At 40.8% G+C, this 25026-nt stretch overlaps 1 protein-coding gene across 8 annotated transcripts in view; it reads right to left on the reverse strand.

Annotated features, from left to right (window-relative positions):
• PTPRM (protein tyrosine phosphatase receptor type M) overlaps positions 1 to 25026 on the reverse strand; it is a 665244-nt gene that overhangs the window by 563367 nt on the left and 76851 nt on the right. The gene's annotated exons all lie outside the window — the stretch shown is intronic.

Consider the following 25026-nt stretch of genomic DNA (forward strand, 5'->3'; position numbering starts at 1 on the left):
CAACTATTGATGACCTATCCTAATGATAGGTCATCAATAGTATTTCCCTGGAAAACCCCTTTAATGTAAGTGGCATCCTCCTGTTTTTCCTCTCTCAGCTCTGTAGGTGTAGATCCACTTAAAAATACTAATACCTCCGTTTTTTGATGTACTAAAGGCCATTATAGCTAAATGAAGTGATTTTGAACTTTCGCTAGTTCTCACAGTGAATATCACATAAGCACAAGTTTTAGTGACGGTCCAAAAACCCTTCTAGATATGCAATACTGGATAACTAGAAAGCAAAAACTGTCAGCACCTTCAGATTACGGTAGACTCATCATGTGCCGTAATCCTCGTAGAGCTGCCTATTAGCGCCCACAAACCAATAAAAAAGTGGAATCAGCATGAAACAAGCAAGTGCGGTGCCTACCGAGATAAAGATTATAACCTTAAATGTCATCATTATCCATTAAACAAATGAAAGGTGTTGCTGACGGGAGGCTTACAATATGATTAATTAAAAACTGCCAGTATAGAGCAGATAATTTGTGTGGCAGCTTATTTTCCATTTGGAGATGTAAGTAATATTTTAGGCATCTCTTTGCAGTGTCAGCCATGTCGATATCTCTGTCAACATTAATTTGCTTCATTAAAGATGTCAGACTGTGAAGATTTAGTGTCAGTGAGAAATGAAAATCTATCTAATTGGATTGATGTATCTATTATCATTGTGACATTACATCCCATCATTAGCTATTGACTTGCAACGAGTGATAGACTAATATTTCCAGTATTAATAGGAATAATACAGATTTGAGAGAAGGAAATGAGAATAATGCGGACGGGGATTGAGACAAATGATATGCTATAAAAAAAGGATTTCAAAATACAAGGAGCTAATTAGAATATATAAACATTCATAAAATAAAAAGGGCCAGCAAAAAAAAAAAAAATTCCATCCCTGCACCCCTCACCTGATTGGCTGTCTCACTCTACAGATCTCTTCTGTACATTGCAGTCACTTCCATGCAGTGCAACCTCTTGTCTAATACTTATCAGACATTATTGCTTTCTCTATGCTGTGCTAGCAATTCCATGCTGCATCAGCTCAGTTTCACATGACAAGTAAGAGCCTGTACCATCTCTGCCAGCTGGGAGGTCACTGTAATTGTTATTACCTTCTATATTTGCCTAAATAAAGCAAAAATCATACATGTGGAGTCGGGGAGGATGAACGTTCATCTGCTTCATTAGAACTGCGTGATAGGAGCCTATAATCATCATCACAAGTAGAAACTAGGAGGGGCCTATTTGGTGCAGTCCACAGAATTTCACCATGCAGACAGCTCTGGTGATTGAGCTTGTTCCCTTCAGGAGTCAGAGGCGGTCACAATGAAATCACGTTACCCAACTGAAGAGAAGATGTCCATAAATTTTCATATAGAAAGGAATGACTAAGCAAGATAATACTAGCTGGCTTATATATACTGGGGGGCTAGTTATATAATGAAAAAAAAAAAATTCACTGGAGTGTCCTTCGAATCAACTATAGGACAAGAATGCACGTAACCATTTTTCAAATCATTCCTTTTGTGCTTTCATGTTATTCAATGTTTGCAGGTTTGAAAATAGGGAAACACATAGGAAAGTTCATTTGTGAAATATAAATGATCCCTTCTAGGGTCTGTTCCAGTCAACATGCGAGAAACGGGCAAAGTCCTTCCTAAACTGCTTACAGAATAGTGGACTGTTTGGGGGAAAGAACACTAGATAGGTTTCATGAATAGCAGTATTTTAGGGGAGAAAGTGAAGAATTTAAGAAATACAGTAATCCTGCTGCGAATCATTATACTAAGGCCCCCTGTCCACGGACATTGCGGTATCCCGCGGCGAAGCTCCGTCGAGGGAGCAGCCGCCCCGAGCAGGAGCCGCCTGCGAATCTCAGCCGGACAGCCCTATCTAATAGAAAGGCTGACCGCGGAGAATCGGGGCAATTCGCAGCATTGCGATTCTCCGCTCGTGGACAGGTGCTGGCGCTTTCCATAGCAATGTTATGGGAAGCGTCGGCTGTCGTGATTCGCCGGCGGTTTACCCTCGGCGAATAAACTGCCGTGGACAGGGGGCCTTACACATTTTAGCTGCACCGGATTACAAAGTTCCTGTTAAAATTCTGTTGTGTTGGGAGTTTGGTTTACAGTATATTTTAGTGTCATGTCAAGAGAGTTTAATAAAGATTAAAAAACATTTTTCTGCTTCCTGAAACGAATAGCTTACAATCGGTAAAGATGGCCATACATGCCCCTTAAGACAGATTTAAAGGGGTTGTCCCGTGCCGAAACGGGTTTTTTTTTTTTCAATAGCCCCCCCGTTCGGCGCGAGACAAACCCGATGCAGGGGTTTAAAAAAAAAACCGGATAGTACTTACCCGAATCCCCGCGCTCCGGTGACTTCTTACTTACCTTGCGAAGATGGCCGCCGGGATCTTCACCCTTGATGGACCGCAGGTCTTCTGTGCGGTCCATTGCCGATTCCAGCCTCCTGATTGGCTGGAATCGGCACACGTGACGGGGCGGAGCTGCGAGGAGCAGCTCTCTGGCACGAGCGGCCCCATTCAGAAGGGAGAAGACCGGTCTGCGCAAGCGCGTCGAATCGGGCGATTAGACGCTGAAAATTAGACGGCACCATGGAGACGAGGACGCTAGCAACGGAGCAGGTAAGTGAATAACTTCTGTATGGCTCATAATTAATGCACAATGTACATTACAAAGTGCATTAATATGGCCATACAGAAGTGTATATCCCAACTTTGTTTCGCGGGACAACCCCTTTAAGGATGAGCATGCAGGTGTTCTGAATAGGGAGGGGTGTATAAGCCAATTGAGAATGTTGAAACTCAAAACGTTCCATCTTTCTTTTTGACACCTGACACTGGGAAAAGAGTCAGGACACCCCCATGCACATTATATGGTTGATTAGTCCCACTAAAAACGTTGGGTTTAGCCCACATTCGTGTAAGGGCGCCTTTACACTGGCGATAAAATTGTGTGATTCTCGCGAGAGTGAGTAAAAACTGAGAATTATAAAACCCATGTTTTTCAATGGTTTCCTTCCTGCAATGTTTTCACTCATGCAGTGTTGCAAGAAAAAAAATTGCGTCATGCCCTATCTTTCTGCGTTTTGTGGTTTCGTATTACCTATTGAGAGACATGGGGAATACCGCAAAGCACAAGCATAAGGTTTTGATTTTCATGCAATTTTCTTTTTTAAATCTAGCAGTTTCCCACTGTAACATCTATAGGAGCCTTGATGACAGAGGAAAGCATCTCCCTAGTTTTCAATGTTCTTCACATTGAGCCTTGTGTGGTGCAGAGTGCTAAGCTCTCACAACCTGAAGGTTGCAAGTTCAATCCCGCATGGTTCAGGTAACTGTCTCAAGGTTGTGAGCCTTCATCCTTTGAGGTCAGTAAAATGAGTACCCAGCATAGTGGGGGTAATAAATTACCTGAAAGTGCTGCAGAATAAGTTGGCGCTGTACAAATAACAAGATTTACTTTTTCATTAAGACCTATGTAACCTGTAAAAGAGGAGTCAGAAGCCGTTAAAACCACTTCTGTCTTCGTCAGATCATTGGCTGTCCCTTTTATACTGAACAATTATTGTTCAGACTCTTCCTTAATTGTGCAAATTGGAATGATAAGCGTTTAGTGTAAACGCTGCCAGCAGCTGAATGCCAAATGATAAGCGAACCAATTATTATGCGTCATTCAGTTTGTGCGGGTATAAAAATCAAATGATGATTGGTCTGTGTAAACAGGCAGTCATTCATCTATGAACAACTGCCTGTTTACTGTAAGCTGAGGCCAGTGGTCGGAAGAGTAAAAGGACCCAGAGGCAGAACCAGACAAAACAAGAACTGGATGTGCGCTTGCTTCCTAATATCCCATCCATTCACAGGTGCTTTTGTCACAAGATAATCAATATTTGTATTCACTACAACTTATTTGTAGATATGTCCGCCATTAGCTTTTCTCGAATTGTGTTACGTTACACAATTTGTTATCGTACCAATTCAACACAATCTTACAACATCCAGCAGAAAAATGGACACATAGAAACGTATGTTTTTTTAAACATGGGGGCTTTAGCTGTTGGATGGTCGATGGATGGTATCTGTAGGGCATCTATCGGATATACAGTATATGTTTAACATCTTGAGCCATACATCTGAATTTAAAGACAAGTTCAAGGAAGGATACATATATATAACATTTTGATAAAAGATGTGATTTGTCTACTAATAATGTACAATACACTTGCAACTAAGGTCAGTCATCTTGAACTGAAATCCAGGACCCAAGATACACAGAAGAGTCAATCATGAATCCATCTGATTGTCTTACCAGGGGGTTGATTTTCAAAGGAAAGGAGACTCTTGAACAATTGGTCTACTGTTAACTATTTCGTTAAAAAAAAGAACAAATATACTGTTTGTGCTTCTAATAAAAAGTAAAGAATCCCATGTATAGCTCCTGCAAGGTGACACATCGCTGCAAACACAATGACAATGACAGACTCATCATAATGACATGCAAATGAATGCAAATCCATATTCTCCTAAACGTCTGGTCTATATGAAACACGCTGTTTTCTTACAAAAATCATTAAAGTTCAAATCTGGCCTCAGTGTTTGACAATCCTAATATAGAGGATGCGCTCCACACATATTAATGCTCTGCTATTAAACATTTAGAACTGAACGATAATCCAGCCACTATTGAACCTCGTCCGTCTTGGCCGGTTGACTATTTTTAACCATTTGTAGTTATGTAGGACAATGACTATTGGATATTCTTTCACCTCAACGAGACACCAAAAGGTGGCAACTTTTTTTGTGTGTGATTGTTGGGAATCTTTCATTTGTCCATTTATGAAACTCTCAACACTTTGACTAGCCTGGATCTAGGTAGTGCAATATTTCAGAACAACAGAAGGAAGCTGAAAAACACAGACTGGCGAGTAGAGAATCCAAGGGAGAGGGCAAAAGCGAAGCCCTTGAATTACGCAAAACAATGAGTTGCTTATGCTGGTCATGTGACAGATTCCTAATTCGCTACTCGGGCTGGTCATGTGACAGTTTCCTAATTCGCTACTCGGGCTGGTCATGTGACAGATTCCTATTGACTGCACAGACTCCTGGGGATACAGATCATACAGGGAAACTGCAGGACTGGGGCAGTGGTCTGTATTGTCTGATGCTGGGGAGCTTGGACTACATGAGGCGGTTGTCATCAGCGGTTGACTTGGAGAGGGAGAGGGGTTGTGTAGGGACCTGTCCCAGAGTAAGTCTATACAGTAAGATACGTTCCTGCCTATGATGGAAGGTCAACACACATTGCGCAAGGACCTTTAGGACTGGGTTCACACAGGACGGAATTGCCTCGGAATTTCCATATGGAATGTCCGCACAGCAATTCCGCCTGTGGCTCCCAATCCTGGGATTAGCCAGCAAAGTGGACTGAAACTGACGTGCCACGCGGAAAACAAAGACGCAGCACGTCAATTTTTTTTAAATTTCCGTAGCAGCCTCTCTTGGGAGCGGAGATCCTGGCAGAGAAGCTGCTTCAAAACACATGGCTGCGGACGCAGGAAACTGCACTTATCCCACGGAAATCTCGCGTTTTTTCAAGGCGACCAAGCTGGAAGATTTCTGTGGGATTTTCGTCCCGTGAGAACCCAGCCTAACACTAAGCTGCACATCCATAAAAACTAATGTATCAACATATGAATCCAGTGCTGTTTAAATACAATAGGTGGACAGTTATAGCAAACTTTAACTTGACACTTAAGAAAAGTGTCAAGTTAAAGCTTGCAGCAACCGTACATTAATTATTTTAACTGTTATTTTATGGCAGCCGGATGTGGAAAAAGGAAGAATAATTTGCATATATAGCATGCTGAATACTCCAGAAAAATCACAATAAACGGCTTAATAACTCATCATCCTCCTTCCTCCTACTGCATTTAACTAATAAAGCAATTCTTAATAAAAGAAACACCAAAACATGTATCATTATATAATCCAATAATATCAGTCTGGAGAAGAGAGAAGAAAGCCAAGCAACTTTCTTTATGCACTTCATCAAAATGCTCTATAAATGCAAAGAGGTTGAGACCGCCAACCCACCCACTACGCAGAATGCCTATTCACTGGAGCTGCTGCAATAAGAGCTTTGTAATATGCTTGATAGTGCTGATTATGGTTTGTGTTGTGTTGGGTTTTTTTTACACTGGAATCTTTAAGAATTATTGTAATTTTAAGCTTTGCCAGAGTAATTTTAGTTTTATATTACATCTGTGCAAAATAAAAGGAAATGATAATAGGAAAAGGACTGTATTTGTTTCCAAATGCTTCATTCACAGCGTAATTATGACATTGTAATTGTAGCAGCGTAACCTCTACATCTGCAGCTGATGCTAGCTAGGACATCACCAGAACTGTAGAACAAAGGGAGCCAGAAACTCCACGAAAAAGAGAAGCTCAGAACAAAAGCTGCTTTACAATATAAATAATATGTTAGCGAGACAGAATCTATCTCATATTCGGTCATACTATACTGTAGAGCCAATGCTAAACTTCAGAGAAGCCAAACCCCTTTAAAGGGTATTTCACCAGAAAATGAAAAAATGTGCAGAAAATATGTGAAAAAAAACGGTCAATTTTTGGCAAAGCTAATTCAATATGGCTGTTATTACGTAAATCTGTTTAGCTATATGGCAAGTGCGGGTTGTAGTACTGGCAATGAGGAATCTGGTATGGTACATGACAGCCAGTATAGGAGTAGCATTGGTGCTAGAAGCTTTCTTAGATACAACTAAGATTAAAAGAATTATTAGCAAATTGACAAAAGACAACAACTAATGAACTTCTATTTACAGGCGATTTCATTTTTTCTAAGAGAAAGTGCTCTTCAATATTCAGTACCTTCTACCTCATTTGGTCTAAAAGTTTGGAATTTAAAGGTGAATTTTAATAACTTGTATCATATTGTTTGTATGCAGTTATGAAAGGTTTTATGCCAAGCAATCCCTGTTCAGATGCCCTATAAGGCTGTCTTAGAGTAGGTTCTTCTACCTGAGACTCTGTTCTATGAGCTATAACAGAGAACCGCTTTGTAAGAAAAGGCTCCTCTTTTGGCAGGCTTAGAATTGTGCTAGTATTAGAGGACAGCATTCATATGCATGGTTGTAATGTATACTAGTGATACATTCCCTGCTGCAGGATAAATGTCCCTGGTTGGCCATAACCTGGGGCAATCAGCGGTTTTCCCTGGGCCTCGTATTCTGAAAGTGGTTGTTTATGTTGGCACAGTACTGGTGTATCTTGTCTCCACCACAAGTGTGGGTGGAGACCTACTGATGGGCTGTTACGCCTACAAGCTGCTGATTGGCTGCTGCTGCAAGGTCGTAGCAGTGTGGGGAGTAAGGTTTTGCCTTGGATGGAGGGTTAGAGTTTCTTTCAGTGTTATTAAAGCTTACATTATTCATGCTTCCATTAAAATAATGTAAGCCTTAATAACACTAAAATAGACCAAAACTAGCCCTAACCTTCCACCCAAGGCAAAGCTCAGTCCAAACGCTGGTAGCACCTTGCTCCAGGGGACAGTGACCGGTAGCAGGGAGTTGTGTGTGAGAGCCCAGTGGCACGGGGGGAGGCATAGACAGCGCTGAAAGCACCTTGCTCCAGAGAACACTGACCAGCAGCAAGGAGTTGTGTGTCAGAGCGCAGCGGCAACACCTCCATCAGACCGGGCGATGGGTGTTAGGGTAGCAGCAGGGACAACAGTGGCAAGGTCCTAGCAGTGTGGGGGCTTAGTTTTGCCTTGGATGGTGGGTTAGGGTTAGTTTCAGTGTTAGACTTACTTATTAGTTGATAATGCTTCCATGTGAGTGCCGCCCCGCTGTCACATGGAAGCATTTACAGCTAATAATGTAAGCCTAGCACTGAAACTAACCCTAACTCGCTATCCAAGACAAAACTCAGTCCCCATTCTACTAGGACCTTGCTGCAGTCAGCCACTCAGCACCTTGTTGGCCTAACAGCCGATCAGTAGGTCTCAACCCACAGTTGTGGAGGAGACAAGATACACCAGTACCTGTTGGCACCACCTCTTTAATTGTTAACTTTCCTACTGTATGACTGGGAGGTATTATTTCTTTATACACTGATCGGATAATTAAAAGGAGCCAAAGTGCTGATCTTGGGGTCTACAGCTACAGGAAATGGTATTCTTTATCTAAATTTCACATTTGCATAGGGTGCTATGAGAAAAAAATATATCCAGTCGAGTCTAGTGCCTTGTGAGTATAATTTTTTTATGCCATTTATTAACATAATTAAAATACTGTTTTTTTCCAAAAATAAGACTCTGTCTTATATTGATTTTTGCCACAAAAGAAGCACTAGGTGTTATTTTTGGGGAGGTCTTATTATCCTTACTTAGCAGGCTCGGTCCAGGTCCCACATACTACTCTCCAGAGGTCCAGTGTGGTTCCTGCAGTCCTTAGCCGCTCGTACAACATTACCTCCTGGTTACAGGATTCATAAACCCCACCTCCACGAAGCAATGCTATTGATGAGTAGTGAGAGACACCTGGAACGAGCTTGCTAGGTAACGTATTCCTCTTTTTTTCAAATGTAGGATAACTAGGGCTTATTTTCAGCGTGGGGCTAATATTTTAAGCCTCCTTGAAAATCCCAAAAAATGGGGTTTGGGCTTATTTTCAGGATAGGTCGTATTTTGAGGGAAACATGGTAGTAGACGGAGCTCTCCTTATTCCACTCTGATCTCTGCACTCCGCCAAAAATTGTCACTTTTTGTTTTCAAATATTTTTGATGTCTTTTTTTTGTTAATGTCACTAAAAAGATTTGTCTCATCAGAGATACTGGTAGCATATTAGGATGTCCAATCAGCAGGAGTCCAACCACTGTGACCCCTGCTGATTGCTAAATATGCTGATAGTAATAGCCTATCAATGTTCCTAGTAAGATAACCGCTTAGACTTACAATATAAATAAAACATTTTGCACATTTGTTTTGACTTTAAGTGAAAAACCTTTTTTTTTTTTAAATCTACTTAGCCTTCTGTAGCAGCATTTTAGAAGACATACTTCTCCACTTCCCTGCTGAATCTGATCCTCCACTGATCTTCACTTCTGGGTGCAGGGAGGCAGCAATGATGTCACCAACACCAAGCCTATGAAATCGAGGCCACACTTCAGCCAATGATTAGCTTTAGCGGTCACATGTTCTATGTCGTGACGTCATCACTCTGCACTCCGTATATCTTTAATGTTTGTTCAGCAGGCTAAGCAGTTTTACAAAAGTGAGTACCCAGATAACCACTTCAAGTCTCGTAAATATCAAGATCATATAATCCAACTTAATTATTTAAGTGACTAGATTTCTTATATTCAATCCTTTACCGATTGTTTCGCCATAACAACATACATATTTTGGGGCTATATTCCTACCATCCAATACTTATAAGCTCAAACCATGTAAATGACAGGTCTGTGGTAAAGCATAACCCCGCATACACTACAGGTTCAAAACTTCAGCAAAAACAATATTTTGCCTGTTATATTTTCCACTGATCCCATTCAAGGTCACATCTCGAAAAAAAAAAAGCTTACTTATAAGCTTCATGATATGTTATGCCATCTTGCAATGATATTATTTATCTATCAGTTGTTTTCAGTGGTTGTCATTAACTTTGGCCTGTTCTTTATCTTCAATCTCAAGTTAATTCCCAAGGCGGCATGCTCCTTACTGGCTTCAGGGATTAAATGTAAGGGTTTATGAAGAAAAGCCGCTTTCGGTACAATACTATTACACTATGATAGCTTACTCATAAATTGTAAGCTCTGAAATGCTGCATCAAGTGCGCACACTGTTCATTTAAAATAAACAATATCACACTGGCCGCAACAAAAAGAAAACCTTTGGTGTGACCATTAATGTCATAAAGTCTCTTGGTGATTCATTCATGTCATACAAAGGTTAAAGGGAATGTATCACCTATATTTTTTTTAACTAAAAATAGTAAAACATTTTCATTTTTCTCATCTGCTTTTCTTTCCTGATTATAGTTTAATTATATTGTCTGTACGTGACTATACGGGTGGCCATCTTTACTTTACGATTCTATTATCTTTGTAGAAGAGTTGGAAGGGACCAACCACCAGGGTCATCGGGTCCAACCCCCTGCTCAATGCAGGATTCACTAAATTATCCCAGATGGATGTCTGGCCAGCCTGTGTTTGTAGACTTCCATTGAGGGAGAACTCGCCACCTCCTGTGGTAACCTGTTCCACTCATTAATCACACCCACTGTAAGAAAGTTCTTTCTAATATCTAATTTGTGTCTCCTCCATTTCAGTTTCATCCCATTGCTTCTAGTCTTTCCTTGTACAAATGAGAATAGGGCTGATTCCTCCGCACTATGACAGCCCTTCAGATATTTGTAGACAGCTATTAAGGCTGGCTGTCCACTGGCAAGGTGTCATAGTGAGATCCGTGGCCTAAGTCTCCTCTCAGCCTTCTTTTTTGCAAATGAAACATTGCCAGATCCTTAAATTGCTCCTCATAGGACATGGTTTGCAGACCACTCATTTTCCTGGTAGCTCTTCTCCGAACTCGTGCCAGTATGTTGATATTTTTGTTTTTAATTGTAGTGCCCAGAACTGGACACAGTACTCCAGTTGAGGTCTGACTGAGGAACAGTAAAGGGGGATAATTACTTCATGTGATCTAGACTCTATGCTTCTCTTAATACATCCCAGAATTGTGTTTGCCTTTTTGGCTGCTGCATCACATTGTTGACTCATGTTCAGTTTATGATCTATTAGTATACCCAACTCTTTTCACATGTGCTGCTGCTTAGCCGAATTCCTCCCATTCTGTATGTGTATTTTTTTAATTTTTCTTGCTCAGATGTAGAACTTTGCATTTACCCTTGTTAAATACCATTCTGTTAGTCGCCGCCCACTGTTCAAGCCTGTATAGATCTTTTTGAATCCTCCCTCTTTTCTAGTGTTAGCTATCCCTCCTATATTTGTGTTGTCGGCAAATGTAATATTCCCCTTAATCTAGATAATTTATACAAATATTGACCACTGGGCCCAGTACAGAACCTTCTGGTACCTCAACTTGAGACATTCTTCCACTTGGATGTGCAGCCATTTATGACCACTCTTTGAGTACGATCACTCAGCCAGTTGTGAATTCACCCAACAGTTGCCTTGTCAATCCCATATTTGGTTATTTTGTCAATGATGAGTCCTCTCACGTTTACCTCCCCTTATTATCCAAAATTCAAGCATAGCATGATCACTGCCTCCTGAGGTCCCAGCTACCTGTACTTCCTTAACCATTTCCTCCCTGTTGGTAAGGATTAGATCTAATATAGCCGTTCCTTTGTTTTCTCTTCTGCCTTTTGTAAGATAAAGTTGTCAGCAAGAGCGGATAAGATTTTCTTGGACCCATTAGTTTTGCTTGAGAGAGAATCCCAACAAACTTCTGAATAGTTAAAATCTCCCATAATCACTAGGTCATACTTTTCTGAAAACTCAGCCATCTGATGTAGAAAGAGTTCAGCCACATCTGTGCTTTACAGCAGAAATCATGGGCCACTTATACGATTTACACAACTGACGGAAGCTGTTTTGACTTCTATAGGAGACTGTTCTAGGCCTGTTCTGTTCCCATCACATAGTGTGAATGGTGTGTCCTGTGTTATCTGTATAGGTCATACCTCTCATTGTAATCCTGCCTGTGATAAGATGGCTGCTGAAAAGTTCTCTCTATAGAGGAGGGAGTGTCAGAATTATTAGTAGGCTTAGTGGTCAGTGTGAAAATTGCAGGATTTTTAGGATTATTTATAATATAAATTGTGACATTGAAAAGTTAAAAAAAAATTCTTAAAAACTATATTTTTAATAAAAACCTGATTTATACAATAGTTCATTTTCTGATGACCGAATCCCTTTAAGGGCCTTTTTCTGTAAGTCTGTATACTCCAATGAACCTACTTATCTGATACAAGGAATACATTACACAGTTTTAATTATACTCCATACGAAACTCTGATTTAGTTTTAAATCTGAATGTGTAAATTGGATCTTGAGCTCCATTTCTTGCTGGCGATGTAATAAGAGGCTTAGAAACAAAGTTCCTTCACAGCTTAAAACTAAATTTGCCTTTTTTTGTTTGACAGAGTCCATTCTCCACATATCTCGTTTTCTGTGCAGTATACTAATTTCTTCTAAACCTTCCAACAGGCAGGTTTTCACTCAAACTCATCCAGGATCTCTCCTACTTCTTTAGTAATACACACCCATCCTGCTTTGGAAGTGTTAGAGGTGCGGTGTATCCAACATAAACTACACATGTGATGCATGGTCAATTCACAGCAGGAAGAGTGTATTTTACTAAAGATTTGGGAGAGAGCCTGGAACAGTTTGGGAGCAAAACCACCTATTGGATTGTATAGAAATAACTAGTACACCATTCCAGAAGTACAGAAAAGAGGATAATCAGAGAATGGACTATTTGTGAAAATACAAAGTTCAGTTTAATCTGCGAGTCCCACGTCTTCTGGTAACATTACTTGTTAATGTGAAAATGAGGTGAGAGTCTTTCTTCAGCACCCATCAGTTCGACACAACTTATGCTCACACAAAAGGACGAGCGGGCATCAGTACATCAATAGCTTTTTAGACATTGAATTATACATGCCAGTGCGGTTTTGATGTGGGTGGATCAAAACCTTCTTAGAACAGTCACAGATCCACTACTTGATAAAGAATTGCATGAAACCATGTGCAAATTTTGAAAGTAGTAATACAATTAAAATGGATAAGGAGCACTTCAAATAAAGAAGCGATATCCAAAAGGACCGTGATTTGTTTAGCTTAATCAGAAATGATTCAATTTCTACATATTTATTATCAGAAGCATTTTTCACAAGGATGCCGATGCCAACTTCTTACTGGTAGAAGCCAAAGTTAGACTATAACCTTACATTAAAAGGAAAGGAAATGTTTAACATTAGAGATGAGCGAGCGTACTCGTTAGGGGAAATTACTCGAGCATGTATGGGCATTTTCGAGTACATGCCTGCTTGCCCGAAAAGATTCGGGGGCCGGCGGGGGAGAGCGGGAGGAATGGGGGGGGAGATCTCACTCTCTCCCCCCCGCTCCCCAATGCTCACTCCCGCAACTCACCGCTCGCCCCCCGCCGGCCCCGAATCTTTTCTGACGAAAATGTACTAGAAAATGGCGATACTCGCTCGAGTAACTTGCCTTAACGAGTATGCTCGCTCATCTCTATTTAACATCCTAACAGAGTAAAGACAATGGGGACTTATTGACTTTTCACAGTTTTCTGGTGCAAATTATCCGAATTGTCTTACATGTTTGCGCCACATTTATCATGTGTTTTTAGACACTTTCAGTTTTTCTGACTTGTCCGAAAAAAGGTCATGACCTACATTCTGCCAAAAAATTGCCAAATTACACCAGAATTTTGGGGCAATTTTTGCCGTAAACTAAGCCAACTAATTGGTGGCCTAAGCAGGCTAGACAGTCTTAAAATTCAACAGATGTATCATTCAGTGATCAATCTGGTGCCTTTTAAGACTGTCTAGTCTAGGCTTGCACTGTATTTTTTAGCTAGTATCAGTAAATAAGCCCCAATGACTTTTACTGGACTCATGCAAAAGTTCTTCCCATGAATTCAGCTCTAACAATAGGCTTTGCCAACTATAATCCTAAATTGCTTCTTTCTGTAGCCAACATGATTAGTGATATGTATGACGTTTCTCAGTGAGCCTATACAATGCATACTGTTCTGGTTTGACCATATGTTCACAAGTGGCAAATTTGCTATGGATTTTCTGCAGTGGAAATAATCTGCAGCAAATCCACATCATTTGGTTGCTTCAGTGCTATTCATTTGGGGACCTAAGGGGCCACTATGTTCCTGTTCGTGGGAGTCCTAGCAGTCATACTCTACACAGTGACTGCACAGAAGCAAAATACATATATACAGCATTATATTTGTAAATTAGGCATGACAAGAAATAATAAGAATTATCGAGATTCACTTTCACCAGCAGTGAATCATAAACCTGAAAAGCCAATTAAGAGAGTTGCTTGAATTCATACAAATGTGTGTCAGGGGCAGAACAAGCATCATCAATCTCAGTGCCCCCCTTCTATTAACTACTCTCTACCACCAATAAATACATGGTCATTTTGGGTTCTCTGGTGTGAGAGGTGCTCTTTCCAGTGGCTCGCCATTTTTGCTAATAGACTGGGGTCCTGAGAACGGGGGGTGGGGGGGACTGTAAAAGGGATTTACATTTTCACGGTCAATTTCACTTGTAGAACTCACTGAAATGTGGGCAAAATGCAATTTCAATGCTTTACTCATCTATACAGTTAATCTTCTTCTGCCCCAAAGGCAATTTACTAGGAATCTCTATAAAATAAATGTGCATGAGGGATCTGAAAAAAAGTGTCTTTGAAAAAATAAAAATATGAAATAACATTTAATTGTGCACTTTTATAGAAATGCATAGAACAGGAATGGTCTGCTTCCTAAATTCTGTTTGCAATATGGGCAATAAACTATGCACAGGTAATGAAAATTCAATCTCAAAAAGTGATTTAACGTCTGTACATGTCAGAAATTACTTTTACTCTAAAAATAAAAAAGTTCCCGAGCAGAGATTATTTTTGTCTTCAGCATATTCTGAGGATCTGGTATTTTTTGGAAGGCAAGTTTACACACCTTGTTAAAACTGCTGTGATGCATTTATGGATATGTCAGATGCTGACCACAGTCTAGTACTTCTGACTGTGGCTGGTCGCCAATGGAGGAAAACCCCTCAGCTGTTATGGGATTGGGGAGACACAAGGGCCAGGGTTGAACAGCCTCATCTACTCCATAGCCCCACTCATTAGGGCCCCCGATCCTGCAACCTGGCTGCCAGCAGAATCATAATCATGCCTGCTATCCGTTGCCTCATTGTGTGTACAACCTCACCCTGCCACCCCCCCCCCCCCCCCCACATTGAACTTTTAGAGCAGGAGCTGGGGGAGGAGTCAATAGGCAGAGATGATTTATGGCTAGAAAGACTTTTAATGACTGTCTGGACCCAAATATAGAAGAAAAATGAAAACTGACAACACTAATCAGAGAAGAGGTCACTGGAGGTAACAGCAGTTTAATCAGTACCACTATGTGAAGTGGTATCTGACCATTATATGGTGACTGCATAAATCCACTTAAGCATCACAGTACAACCCCAAGTTACTTAAACTGTAGAGATATCAATCTTTCCCATTAGGAAACATAAGAGATAACCAATTTCACCTGCTGTGGTGCAAATGATAGTCATAACAGGTTCTCTGGAGAAGCAACAGCAAGGTAGCTCCCAAAAAGGAAATTGCTTTGTAGCTAGTGGCCGCAGATAATTACTGTCTCTTTACTCTTCCTGAATCATTCTTCTCTAGATTTGCATTTCGCTAGTGTCCTTGTCAATACTAGTAGCACGAAGGGGAACCTGAAGTCCAATTGGGTTGCATAGGTAGTCCCGCACCTCCAGATTGGCAAATTCACATGTGCCATTGTAAGATGGTGTGCTATGTCCCCCAACACAGCAGATACCAGGTCAAGGGCAGTTATACATAGAGCTGGACAGGGCTGTGGAAGGGCATCAACCCTCCATCAGGACCGGTATCTGGAAGAACAGGAGAACCACTGCTAGAGCCCTGTCCTCTAGTGGGCTACTAATCTGCATGTTTATGACCAAACTGTTAGAAACAGGCTTCATCAGGGTGGCATGAGGCCCCAAAGTCATATAGTTGGACCTGTGTTCACAGCTCAGCAACATGCAGCTCAATTGGCAATCATTTTTTGGAGGACATGTTGTATTTTCTAATGTCACCGTTAATTGTACCACGTAATGCATTGAAAAAAAAAACGTACAATTTTAAGTGAGATGCAATGGAAAAATATCCGCAATCGCCCCATTGTCTATTGGGATTTTTAGAGTATTTACCATGTGGTAGAAATGACATGATAAATTATTTCTGTGGTTAGTACAATTATGGCAATTCTACTGCAGCCCATAACTGCAAGAGGAAGGTGACGGAGAGAGCTCCCATCCTGTCTAACAGCTTAGCTGCCGCTGCCACTGATGACAATGGTATCTAAGTGGCTAAAAGAAATCTGTATTCTTAGGCCACTCTCACACATGCATCCAGTTAAACACCGTTCGGAACCGTGGCATTGTACCGAGATTTCGAGAGGCATTTTTGAACGCATGTCACAACGCTCCTTAACGCACCCCATCATTGTGATGGGTGATGAGGTGTGTTAAAAAAGCGAAAATGCTGAAAAATAGAACAGACAGCGCTAGAAAATCATGGCATTAAAAACATCACGTTCGAGCGCAGATCTGAAAAGCCCCATTAAAGTCAATGGGAGCATTGTCTAGCTTCTAAAGGTGCTATCCAATTTGGACACAACATGGTATATGTATTATACACCAGAATTCTGGTGTGAAAAAGGTCATAATTAGAGATGAGCGAGCGTACTCGGATAAGCACTACTCGCTCGAGTAATTTGCTTTATCCGAGTATCGCTGTGCTCGTCCCTGAAGATTCGGGTGCCGCTGCGGCTGACAGGTGAGTCGCAGCGGGGAGCAGGGGAGAGCGGGCGGGAGAGAGGGAGAGAAAGATCTCCCCTCCGTTCCTCCCCGCTCTCCCCTGCAGCTCCCCGCTCCGTGCCGGCACCCGAATCTTTAGACCCGAGCACAGCGATACTCGGATAAAGCCAATTACTCGAGCGAGTAGTGCTTTTCCGAGTACGCTCGCTCATCTCTAGTCATAATCTTTAGAGAAAATGTCAATATTGCAATTTTTGGAGGGTTTACAACAGGCCTCGGCAATTTTTAAAAGTGGGTGTGACCTAGTGTTAGGGGGCCTGGCTTCACATGGCCAGTCAGATATACTATAAGTTACACCAGAAACTGGCATAAATTATAGCGGAAGCCTACCGTAGCTCATAACGGTTGTAGGCTTCAGTCTACCGCATGGAGGTGCATCTTAATACATTTGTTGTACTTCCACTGACACCTTACTTAGACTGGCATATGAAATGAAGCTGTAATAAATGTGACCCAGTCTGTCCAAAAGTAGGTTCTTTCTGCTAGGATAGCGTACAATCTAATTTATATAAACCAATGTACATAACGGCTCTCTGCTTTGGCCAACAAGGGACAATCCAAGCCAGGAACCTATATGCTTCCTCTAAAAGGTCAGACCGTCTGGAAAGGGACTGAAAACAGCGGCATCTTTTGTCCCAGTTAAACCTCCATGTTGTCTTTGCTTTAGGTTGCCCTATCCTCCGCCATATTCCATTTCATCACCCTTTTAATGGGCTTTTACTGAACAAGTGGTATTCCATAAGCATCAATGTAATCAAAGCCACCATTATCAATAGGTCATCTTTTTCTTATACCCATTCCCATTTTTTGAGAATAGTTGTCATTTAACTGCCCGTCCAATGATGTGAATGCGATGATTTCTGCAAAAACTAAACGCATTCACAGAAATATTGTTCTTTTTACAGTTAATTTCTTTTTTTTGCATCAAGTATAAGTGGATGATTTGGAAACAAAGAGCCTTTGCTTCTGACCCTTTCTACAGCTCAAGTTAAATTATATTGGATTACAAACTAAATTGGGTTTCTTGTAGATACATTCTCTTACAAGGATCACAAACAAAAGGTCAGAATGCTCCAACGTTATAAATCATTCAATCAATTTGAGAAATCCTTAACTGCTCTGTGCAAAACAAGTCAACAGGAGGAAAAAAAAAAGTTTTCAGTGTGGGGGCACTAACAAAGTTGCTGGAGAGTTTCACTGTAAATAATTGATTGACTGTGACACTGCAATAGTCAAAACCATATTCTTTATAGAAAGACCGATCCCTAAGGACCTAAGTGCACATCTTGGCGATGGCAGCACAAGTAATAAATCCAATCTGACAACTATTCACAGACTAGGGCAATGTTCCATCAAACATTTTTAAAGTCAGTTCCACACAAACCGTCCTACATTCGCCTAAGGATTTATTAGACATTTAGCTGGTGTGCATGTGATCATTTGTTAAAGTGAAAAGGGAAGAAAAGGCAAGTTGACAAAGTGTAAACTAGAAGACTTCTACACTGGTGGAAAATAAGATGTGATGTCTGTGTTGGCGGAGGCAGGTTTTCCGCAAACTTTTGAAATTAAACAAGTTGGTGTCAAAACCATTTAGCAGCATGCAAACGTATGTTACAGACAGGGCCATGGAGATCTGTCTCTTCCCATCTACATAACTGTACATATGCTTATCTCATCCCAATTTACTGCCTTTATCTGTTGCAGATATTTCGCCACCGGTAAAGCGGGCTGTCACAAGTGACCATGTAGACACAATTGTTCAGTAGTGCAGAAGTGACAATGATCTGAGTAAATAATTGTCTACATTCTAAAATGAATATTTCGCATGTTCTGCTTACTGTATCAGATCAATGTTACTTAATACTCCAAAATTAGCTAAAGAATAGAGATAAGTGAGCGTACTCGTTAAGGGAAACTACTTGAGCGAGTATGGGCATTTTCGAAAACATGCCTGCTTGCCCAAAAAGATTCGGGGGCTGGCGGGGGAAGAATGGGGGGGAGATCTCTCTCTCTCCGCCCCCCTGCTCCTCCATGCTCACTCCCGCAACTCACCACTCACTCCCGCAACTCATTGCTCACCCATCTTTTCGGACGAGCAGGCATGTACTCGAAAATGCCCATACTCGCTGGAGGAATTTGCCTAAATGAGTACGCTCGCTCATCTCTACTAAAGAACCTTCCACTGGCAATACAAGAGGGCTTAAAGAGGTTGTTCCATGACTGCAAACTATCCCCTATGCATAAGGGACAACTTGCAGATTGGTGAGAGTCCGACCACTGGGACCTCCCCCAATCTTGAGAATGGGGCACCAACACGTCTCAATGTGGACAGTAGTGGTCGCACACACAGTGCTACATCATTCACTTCAACAGAGTGACGAAGATAGCCGAGTTCATATTAATATATGGCCTGATTTTTTTTTTCTCCTAACATATAAAGTTGTATAGAAAAAAAATCATATGTACTTCTCTTCATTTTTTATGTACTCATTTATACCTACACTAGACTAATGGGATTTTTTTAAATGATAAAAATTGTATAAATATTAATATTAGTTAAGTTTTAACTGCTATTGTAATCCATATAGTTTATATTTCACTTTTTATTTCTTGATATCCCTATGGCATTTAATAATGCCCTATTATTGGATTCGCCTGCCGGAACGCATTTGTCACTTCTGGTTATGATTATCGGTTCCCAACAATTGGAACCCAGGATTCCCATTCTGACTTCTGGCTGGTGGAATGCACATCTCCGGTTCCACAATAGCATCTGTACATTCTTGCACTTGGAATCAATGTTGATTCAGCCTAAGACAATGCACAATGAATGTACAGTAGTTGGTTATTTCTATACAGGAAACTAAATTTTATTTTAGAACCGTAACTCTTATTAAAAGTTTTCCGAAAAGAGACCAAGTAGATATACAGAAAAGAGGACAAAAATGTCCAAGCAAAAAAAAAAAATCACAACTTAATATTAAGGTAATTAGACGAGAAAAGTGTGCAGTACATTCAAGTCAACATAATAGAGGTATCATATAGTATTCTGGAACAACTGAACAAGAACCTAATAAAACATTCTCAGACTTTTCACCCCAGCACACTCCATGAACATAACTATAATAATAGTTGCAAAGTATGCAGTCGCACTCTGGTCCTTGAGCCTTAGTAGTCTATAAGGTCTTTCTTCCCCACATAAGGAGACCAGTACTATGAATGATGCATGATAGTTGGGGGTCTCCATTCCAGATTTTGCATTGGGACCAAGCAGCTTGAAGTTACAGCTCTTCCCTGGTGTGCACAATGTGCTGCCAACAATAATGTAATCAGGGGGAACAAATGATCAAACCTTCCAATTATTGAATAATATAAATGCTAGCAAAAGAGCACTGATCGACTTGGTATATCATCGATCAGCACTCATTACGGGCCATTTAAATTCCTTCTACTACATCCATTGTATCGCTATTCACACAGCAATGTTTTTAATGCAGTTTTATGTTGTTTTTTTTAAATCCAAAGCTCAAGATTGTATTTAAAAAGGGGGAAAATGACGGAGCGGTGTGGATCTAAGTGCACTTAAAATTGCTTATCGAGTCAAAATGCAAAACAGAGTCAATCTAGTCACACAGATGGTTGCACATATGCAACATGGCATCGCTTTTAAGATTTGTGATCACAAGCTTTCTATAGCAACTGATCATTGCTTATGTGTCGGGAAAGGTTTAGTCAGTCTTCATTATCAACTATCACTAAAAAGAAGGTCAGAGATTAGTAAGGGTAGTTTTGCACTGTCATTTTTGCAAAAACGCCACTTATTTTACATTTTGAGGCAGTGGTGATTTTTTTCCCAACAAAACATACTACATTCAGATGTATGTAGGGCAATTAATAGTAATAATAACAATAGTCCTTATATAGCGCCAACATATTCCGCAGCGCTTTCAAGACAGGGGGAACAGAAATAAAATCCCGGTTACATGAAGTAATCAATTGATGGAAACAGTAGGGGTGAGGGTCCAACAAGCTCATGTACTACAAATAGTGGGGTGATACAGAAGGTTAAGGGGTTGGAGACGTGCACGGTATGGAGAGGTGGAGAGTGAGGGATGCTATACATAGATAATTGTCAAATTGGGTCTTGTGTTGGCTGCATTGGTATGGCTGCAAGGGGTGGTTGATTACGGCTAGCAGGGATTGCAGTCGATAGGACAGGGAGCATGTTATCAGGCGGAGTACAGAGGGGTTTGGTTTAGGAGTTATGGTATGCCTCCCTGAAGAGGTAGGTTTTTAGAACACATCTGAAGTTGTGTGGGTCAGTGATTGCCCGGATATTTTATGGTAGTACGTTCCAGAGGACAGGCGCTGCTCTGGAGAAGTCTTGGAGCCAGGAATGAGAGGTTTGAATTAAAGGGGCGCTTAATCTGATTTCGTTAGTGGAGGGCACAGGCTGGGTGGTGGATTGAGATGAGGGATGCAACATAGGGTGGCGCGGTGCTGTGGATGGCTTTGTGGATGAGTGTAGCGAGTTTGGATTGAATTCTATATTTGACGGGCAGCCAGTGCAGTGACCTGCACAGGGCAGAGGCGTCCGAGTAGCGGCTGGACAGGAAGATGATCCTGGCTGCCGCATTCAGGATGGATTGGAGAGGGTAGAGTCTGACATTTCATATTTCCCTTTTGACCTACAACACACACTGCATTATTTGTAGTGGTTTTTTTAAAACATTTTTGCTGTGTTTTTTGGGTACGTGACATTTTTTGCAATTTGTAGCATGCTCTGGGTCCGGCATTTTTTTTCAGCATTTTTCTACAGAGAACAAAAAGCCAAAGATAAAAGGCATGTGTGACTAAGAAACAACCAAAAACACCATCTTGTTGGTGGGCAACGCTCGACATTACTTCACTATACTCAAATATTCTGCGTGACTTGAGGCATAGCATCCAGATACAGATACAACTATTCCAATTATTGGTGGTATTACTGTCATCCCATCCTATTCAAAGATCCATATTTAGCAAGGGGACAAAAACTATAATTCAATTAAACCCAGGATCACTACCTTAGAATGTTTCTGCCTCTGCCCTCTCTATCCTCCCTCTATAGGGGTTACCGGTTTCCTAATACTTTATTATCCAAATGATGTACCTATGTTTGTACATTTATGATGTTGCATCTTGTCTGAAGATCTCTCTTCTGGCACATACATACTGTCACCGGGTCTCCCTTACCCACTTTGTCACCAACCACATACAGTGCATACTTATGTCCGGTATTCATCTCTACTAAGATAATGGGAGTATTTAAAGAACTTACTTGGGCTTGTGGCCATAATATATAGCAGCAACCTCTCTTATTGCTTTCTCTCTACTGGATATTCACTGATACAACATAAGTGAAATAGAAAAATGCGTGCATGAAATATGAATTATTGCACATCGTATATGTGATATACGTAAAGGGGTTTTATCATGAGAACAAACATTTTTCCAACATCGGGGCGTGTTTAAAAAAAAAAAGATCATACTCATATCTCTTTGGACTCCCGAAGCAGAGCTGAGCGACTCACATTGCCTCAGCAGCGGCTAGAGCCTCACCAGCCATCTAACCGGGAGGAAGCACATGACCTCTGATTGGCCGCAAACTCCTGGTAATAAATAGTTATAATTTGCAGTTCAGTTCGGTTTGCAAAAGTTTGCTTTTGGTTCATTTCAGGCACCATAAAAAATTATCATTGGCTCATTCACTTATCATTCGTTTTAAATACCAATCGCTCATTCTCGTTCACTTATACAGTGAATGAGAACGACTAAACTGTTCTTTTTGAATGAGCCAACGATGTATCTGACCAATCGAACAATGTCAGAGTCCAAACGATAAATTGTCAGGTCTATACCGGACCCCAACTAGAGAAACATCTGAATGCCATCAGCTTCCGTCACTACTATTGTTAAAGTCTTTGTCCATCTTTTCAATGCCTCTAGAATGAAAAATAAGCAACTTTGTAATAAATCTTAATTAAAACTTTCCTATTTGTTTTGTTTCTCCAGCTCCTAAGCAGACAATGTGTCTCCATGGTAACAGACAACAAACAACCCTGTAATCCCGCAGTCAGGCTTCCTTCCATTTCTTCCTCGCTTTATGCTAAAGTACGTTTGGTAGTTCAGCAAGAAGTAAAGGATGGATGGAATATGGACTACAGGATCAGACTGCAAAGGGTTTTGTTTGTTGTCTGCTACCATGGAGATGCATTATCTGAATAGGGAGTATTAAAAACAGAATAACAGGAAACTTTTTAAGTAAGACCTATTGCAAAGTTGCTTTTTCTTAAAATTTTAGACGCATTTAAAAAAGCAGAAAAAAAAATTGCGAAGGTGGAAAAAGCCTTAAAACAAACAAACGACGTAGACAGTATTGGCCATTGTTCCGTACTTAGCAACGATTAATCTTCAAACACGATGACATACAATAATCCTTTTTTTGTAATCCCAATAAGTACTGGATTTCAACTTTTTTTTGTATTTCACCTAATAGACACAGAAAACTTTGCTCTAGCAACTGTAGTAGATAGACCGTCGAGAAGCATTACTGGTATTAAAATGACTCTTGCCATTTCCTACATGACCTTCCCATAGGCTTGAAGAATGATGATTAATGCAGCAGTTCATCCACATCCTCTCACCGTACCACTTTACCGCAGATATAAAGTAAATGGATTGTCAGTAGAGATGAGCTAGCATACTCGGTAAGGCGATATACTCGAGAGAGCATCACCTTTTTTGAGTACCTGCTGGATCGTCCCTGAAGATTCGGGGGGGCCGTGGGGGTCGGGGGTGGCGAGGTGGAGCAGGGAGGAGAGTGAGAGAGATCCCTCTTTCTTTCTCTCCCTCCGATCCCCTCTGCAACCCCCCGCTCACCCCCGCGCCCCCCCCCCCCCGAATCTTCAGGGACGAGCCAGCAGGTACTCGAAAAAGGCGATGCTCTCTCTCGAGTATATCGCCTTACCGAGTATGCTCGCTCATCTCTAATTGCCAGGCTTCGAATCCCATTGAGTCAAGCTGGGACTTGGACCTGTCATTGAATGCCTACCTTGCTGGAACATGAATCTCCATTACTATCGAACATTTTATAATTCGAGTCTATGGCCTATTATTGCAGCAGCTTCACTTCGCCAATCCTTGAACTTGTTGACACACTTTACTCCACGGTTGCTTTGTACTCCGCCAAGTTGGAGCTTAAGTTCTCAATGTCATAATTAATGTTTAAGACCAGATTGAAAGTTTCATATAAATTGTCATTATCCTTTACTTCAGGACATGAGTTACACGAGCGCATAAATCCTCCAATCATGTCCAACAAATATTAATAAGGGACTAATTTCCTTAGTTACCACTTCAAGGAATAATTAGACCTCTGGGCTAATATAAATAATGTATTAGATGGCATGCAGATACTATGTATCCCTACAGGTCTCTGCATACATTATATCATTCTAGATCATTTTTGAGGCAGAATATGACTTGCAAGTGACTTCTATGCAAATGATCCTTTTCTTCTCCTGCCTGGGGATGGCACAGCGAGCGCCTCTATCAGTTAGCAAGAGTTAGAGAAAAAGACAAATATTTTTTTTCATCCGAATCCCTTTATACCATGAAGTATTCAATAATTCATTATTGTACAAAAAGTCCAAACATCCTTTAAGCTATTGATGAGATGTTAAATGTAAAGGCTTGCTACAATTACTTGCTCGTGAAAAGTCAGGTTTGCTTTCCTCAGCTCCTTTTCTTAGGAAAACAAAACAGAAAACACACAAAAAAAAAGGAACTTGAAGCTAAAGCTGCTTGAGCGTGCTCTCAAAAATATGTACACCTCATTAAAATGTAAATTGGCTACTGCTAGCATTGTTTCTTGGAATGCATTCATGCCAGTTGCAGATTTTTATGGTGTAATCATATAAGAACAGGAGTTGTAAAATGTAACTTTTCAGATATTAACTTTATTCCACAAATGTGGCTGGGAGAGCTTCCATGCCTTCCAGGTTGTATGTATGTGCAATCTATGGCCTAGCGCGTTTCATCGTAAAAGTGCGCAATTTGCGTCTCCCGTCAAACAGCGATCCTTGTTCATATGTTCATAGCAGGAAAAATAGGATTTCTAAAAATAGCAAAGTTTAGGAATCAAGGCACTTTGAACACCAAGATTGGAAAATTGTGAATTTATTGTGGATTTTCGGGATTCCTCA

Source organism: Eleutherodactylus coqui, chromosome 9 (assembly GCF_035609145.1).
Source record: "Eleutherodactylus coqui strain aEleCoq1 chromosome 9, aEleCoq1.hap1, whole genome shotgun sequence".
NCBI lineage: Eukaryota > Metazoa > Chordata > Amphibia > Anura > Eleutherodactylidae > Eleutherodactylus > Eleutherodactylus coqui.